The sequence below is a fragment of the Miscanthus floridulus genome, unplaced genomic scaffold, assembly GCF_019320115.1.
Source record: "Miscanthus floridulus cultivar M001 unplaced genomic scaffold, ASM1932011v1 os_1957, whole genome shotgun sequence".
Classification (NCBI taxonomy): domain Eukaryota; kingdom Viridiplantae; phylum Streptophyta; class Magnoliopsida; order Poales; family Poaceae; genus Miscanthus; species Miscanthus floridulus.
The window spans coordinates 23,300-29,299 of NW_027098008.1; positions in this window are offsets into that span (position 1 = coordinate 23,300).

Genomic DNA, 6,000 nt, shown 5'->3' on the forward strand with positions numbered 1-6,000 from the left:
ATGCCTCAACTCCAATTACTCAAGCAAAATATCATCGGTGAGTATTTCGATTGATCTTGCTGTTGACATTATCCAACATCTCACAACCTCTAGGTCCTCCTGGCTGAACAAAGTCAAGGTGACATTTGTTAATAGAACAGAATTACATAAAGCTACAATACATCTCTGCATCGACTAAATCTAAGTCAAAAACGAATATCAAAATCATCTAGATTTCTGTAGTCTCTGTTGCAAGAAATGATAAAACATATATTGACATTTGTTGCTAGAACGTGTCATGACCATATTTGAAAATCAAGTTGTAACAGGAGACAAGAGGGTTATTCTTGTTGCCAACAACAACTAAACATTTTCCATTCATTTATCTGACATAAGTTAACACAGGTTAAGATAAACCATTCTACCATATCTGTTTCATAAATGGTGAAAAAATACATGTAGAGGGAAGATTGATCTTGTTCATTTGATCTTTTGAGTAGAAGGGAGTTTAGCCTCTAGTTTTTTTTTCATGGACACTATTTGTTTTCAGAGGCCTTAGTGATTGGAAGTGAAGTTTGAAAATGCATCTTGAAGGAGAAAACAGTTTGAGGAGCATGATAATATGGGATATTGACTTTTATGGTGTTTTCCTGGAATATGAAGTGGAACACCACTTGCAAGATTAGTAGCTTCTTGTCAGCCTTTGCATGTAGTAAATTATTGGCAATGTTCAGATGAATATGAGATGATAGGTTAATTCTATAAGGTGACCCTGAAGTGGAGCACCACTTGCAAGATTAGTAGTTTCTTGTTAGCCTTTGCATATAGTAAATTATTGGCAATATTCAGATGAATATGAGATGCTAGGATAATTCTATAAGGTGACCCTGAAAGCCTGAACATTTACTATCCCCTGTTTTGGTTGACTAACCACACAGACCATATTTGGCCTCCTAGCTGGTGTTTTGCAAGCATATGCTACTGGAATAATATTTGTACTACTAAGTGGAATTCTGCTTTCCAATATTTACCAAATTTAATTCTGATTTTACTACTTCTAAAGATAGACATATATAATGGATTAATAGCTGGATCTTACAGGAAACTACTTAGATTTCAGTGCTTTTAATCTACTGTCAACACTCTATAGTTTGGAAATCAGCTGAAATAAACTTCAAGTCACTCAGAGGAGAAACATACCAGAAGTACCATGATTGGTTGTTGATGCCTTGCTAACCTTCATCTATCACAAATATCAATAGTTAGAAGTCTGGTCACTAATCACATATGAGAAAACAGGAAACAATGACTAGGACAATTTATTACTCTATTGTATGGCCATGCAATCGGCAACTTAAGAGCGTCAACCATCTTCTCCACACCAGTATAAGGGTGAGGCAGAATTGCATCCCTTTTGATCACAACATTCACAACAACTTCACAATAATGCTTTCCAAGAGCTATACCTCCAAGAGTGGTTTACACCCAAAGCAACTTGCTTAGAGAATCTTCAAACATCATCTTCTGATTTGTAGCTTCTGGCATTCAGGTTCTAGTTTCCAACTCATACGTGTGGTTCTCTTCTACTCGTAGCAACACCAAGCAAGGACAAACATACATACAAGCAAACAAAACAAGGAAAACTAAGAACAATACACCACACAAGATAGAAACAACATACTAAAAGAGAGCTAATTGCTAAAGTCACAAGATCACAAGAAACGCCAAGAACAGTGCTACGATTGAAAAGAGACAACTACCGGAAATTTATATTATAAAAGAAAAGCCTACATGCTTAGTTGATTTTAACTAAACAAAACTGTGCAAATATATTAATTCAGATTATTCACTATACATTTTAATTGAAAGACCGAGCTAAATCTAGTCATGTTTTTAATTACAAAAATGTCAGTGTCCTTTATATACCGATTATACTTTAACTTCCGAAACAAAGTAACATGTGAGAGCATCTAATGGCGTGCAGCGTGTGTTTAGACTAAGTACAATTAAAAACATATTCAAGGTAACAATTAACTAAATTAACATGTTATGTATAATCACCGAGATATAAAACCTATATTGCTATTAATTATAAAACTAATTATAAACATATTAATCCATTTAACATTAAACTATATATCGGAAAGCATGTGACATGAAAAACATTAGCACTACTGCATAGAGCGCAACGACACGAATCTAATGCAACAAGAACTACTCAAAACGGATATCGAACGATTAAATGGCCGGGATTATACTATCGATAGCAAAACCGTAATTAACTGCATCTTCTACCTTGGGATATTTGTACGTACAGAACATGGGCCATGGTCATGGAGGCAGCTGCTGCTCGCGCGGAGGGCTCGGGGACGGCCGGCAGAGGGTCACCGAGCACTGGCCGGCGGCGGAGCGGCACCGAGCCTGGGGCCCGCCTGGAAGCGCGGGGCGCACAGCCCTCACGGGCGGCCGTGGCTGCACGAGGCGCTGGCGGCAGCCACGCCTGATTCTCGCGCGACGGGAAGGGGGCGCGCGCTGGGGCGTGGGTGGGCACCCGCCGCGGCAGCCCAGCCCGGGGTGGCGCGGCCAAGGCCGAGTTGGCCGGAACTGGCGAAGAAGGAGCAGCCATGGAGGTTCGCCGGAAAAAGAAAGAAGGGTTAGGGAAACAATGAACGAGCACTGATTCGCAAAAAAAGGCATGAAGGCATAGAGGAGACCGATACGAACCTCAGGGTGGGGACGGTTTCCACAGGGAATGCCAGAGACGGCCGGAAACGCTTGCCGAAGGTTGGCCGGAAGTTTGTCGGAGCTTTAAGGTTTTGAAACTTCAGCGATAGATCTGGGAGGCTTGGCTGCTCGCAAAAAGGGTCGTACTTCTAAAACCAGCGTCCAGAGCTACGCCGGCACATATAAGGTCGGTGAAAAAATGAGATATTTATTATTTTCGGAATTATTAAATAATTTCTCGAATAAAATAATTTCACAAAGTTCAGAATTGATATTTAAGTCGTCGTGAAAAATACTTCGAAAGCTCCGAAAATTTGAGAGAAATTCTCTAAGACATTTTGGAACATGAGGAACTCTAATAAAGTATTTGGAGCCCATGAAAAGATATATTGGAGCATCTAAAAATTAGATTATGCTCCCAAAAAAGTGAGGAAAAAGGTCGAGAGTAAGGCAAAAAAATTCCCGGAAAGTTTTCATAGATAGATTGATGATGATGAACTCAAAGGAATGATTTGGAGCAAAAGAAGATGATCTTGGGATACTCCAAACGAAAAGATTAAGATTGAGAAAGCAGAAATTTGATTACAGAAAAAGATAGACAAGCCGGAGAAAGATAAACCGACTTACTAAACGCGCTTTCAAACTTTTCACAATCACAACACATAGTCAAGCAACAAACAACATCACATCAACCAAGCCCATCGAATTATTTTTAGAAAAAAATTGAAAACCACATTATTCTACATCTAAACTTTCAGAAACTTAAACTAATATTGGAAAATTTCATATCAATATTGAAATCATTTACTTTACTTAGTGTTTTCTATGCACAACCCAAAATCAAAAATTTTGGGGTGTGATAACCAGCTTCTCTCCAAAATCTCCCTACTAGTCGTCTGCTTTCCTCTCTCGTGATTCAAAAAAAAACTCGACATGCGGGGGTACGACGACCACCGGGCATTTTTTAAGAAGAATGATGATCTTCTCAAAGATCGAGAAAACCCTAGAAACCCCCGCTCCTATCCTGACGTAGCGGAATCTGTTGCCCCCCAGCCTAAAATTCACTCCCATGGGGAGTCGAACTTAGGACCTGAGGGGTGCCGCCGGAATTCCCTAACCACTTGGGCTACAGTCCTTTGGACTCTCTTGTGATTCACCTGACATTGCTCGCTCCGAGTTCTTGCTCGTCGTCTACCTGACGCCGGCCACCCTCTCCACCGCGCCCTACTGCAAGCTCTAGCCTCCCTCTCCATGACGTCCCTCACCCGCTTTTCTCCTTCTCTAGCAACAGCTCCCGTCAGGAATGAGGAGCAAGCAAGCAACATCCTCTCTCTCTCTCTCTGCTACGTCCGTCCACCTTCCTCCATTGGCAAGCCTGCATATTATGAGTCTATCTGTTGCTGCTATCCTCATGCTCTAAGCTGGACACTTTGTGCTGCTCAGGGAGGCCCAGATCTGCACCCTCCTTGGATCTACGGCCACTATCGCTCAGCATATGGTTTTAGGATGTTGCATTTGTTTTTTTATGTTGCGTCAGGAGATTTCTCATGGTTCGATAACAAATTCTAATGTTTCAGTAGATGATCTCTCATGTTGCTGCAACAAAACTAGCATGTTTCGTCACATGATTGTTTGGTGCTCTCATGTTGCTGCAACAAACTAGCATGTTTGGTGTTGCGGTATGCAAGTGATGATTTCATGGTGTTGTAGTAAGCAATCATTTTCTTATGTTGATTAGAGATGTTGCATCTCCTTTATTTTGATGTTGCAGTAGTTGGCTATTGGATGTTGCATTCTGCTGATTTTCCATGTAGCAAAACAGACTGAGATGTTACAATGATTGATTTCTCATGTTGCAACTTTTCCTCTTCTCACCTAGGTCCATGAATTTTTTTCGATCATCTGAGTTCATGAACTTTGTCTACGTCCTAGCCGCCATAAAAAGCTGGCCACATAGGACTCTGTTGCCTATGTGGCCGCTGATGTGCGCCACGTGCTCTTTTTTGTTTTATTTCATAAACTGGCTCAAACTTTGAAAATTTGTATAAAATCATAGAAGAATCGTAAAAGGGAAAAACAAGTTTTGTTAGACTCCACGTGAGTAGATCTATACAATAGATATATAATATGGCATGCTTTTGTGTTAATTTTTTTCTGGCTGTACATCTGTGTTTCTGTGTTTAATTCATAACTACAGCTCCTATGCTCCAATTGTGCTGAAATTTTTATAGTAGGCTACTCATTGTAAGCTTGAGCTATGGTAAACACTTCAGCTTGAGTGGAGCATGTATGACTAAGTTATTGATTTACCTAGAGTCTAGGACTCAGGAGCTTGGAATGTTTTGACAAAGTCACGGAGGTTTCTCTACAGACCCCTGTACTGTGCTGCTGCGCCATCTCTTTCAAGCCATTTGTCCTTTCCCTTACCGCCACTGCTCTTGCTCCATCACCCATGACTAACTCAATGCACCTTGCCAGCTCTGTCCCTGTTACCACACCATCGCTGTTTCGCCCTGACATGGAAAATTTTAGCAAACAAGTCATGACTGATGACTAAAGTACAATTTAGGATATAATTGTTGGCTTGTTGCAGCATACTCCTATGTTTCAATCTTTTGCACTCACTCTACAGTGTAACTTACACACATGGGTGCATGCATAGATCCCGTGAATGAAGAGATAATGACAAGCGTCAATAAATATTACGTACAAGCACTCTCTTTGCAGTTGCACATGTGCATAACTGCATATATAATTAAAAATGGCAAGTTTCTACTAGTATACAAATATCTTGATAGGTGTGATGAAATAAAAAAAACTATCTTGTGGGTGCCTAACAAATATCTGAAGATGCCTTTTCATCCTCGCGGCAGTACCTGAATATGGCAAGAAGGTCAACGATCCTCTTTCGATTGCACCTGCTTCATCTCCGTTGTGATGTGAGTTGTGACACAGCTTTAGACGCTGGCTTATTTGCACATCAGCCCTCCATATGGCACGTAGTAGCATAACCACCCTCTTCTGGGTACAACATATCCAATATAGATTTGGATACAAGCTGAGATACCTTTTTCAAATCTGTATTCCAATACGGATGATGTCAACTATCTCCGACAAGATACGAATGATGTCGACGATATTGCACGTGTACTCCCTCATGTTGTAATAGAAAGGATCCAAGTGACTTTCAGACAAAATGAGAAGTCTCACAACAGATCACCTTGTCCCTCACTAGTTAGGATGAAATAGTTCGGTTATTACTTTTCTTAGTTAATGCTGTTTGTTTTTCTCTAAAAG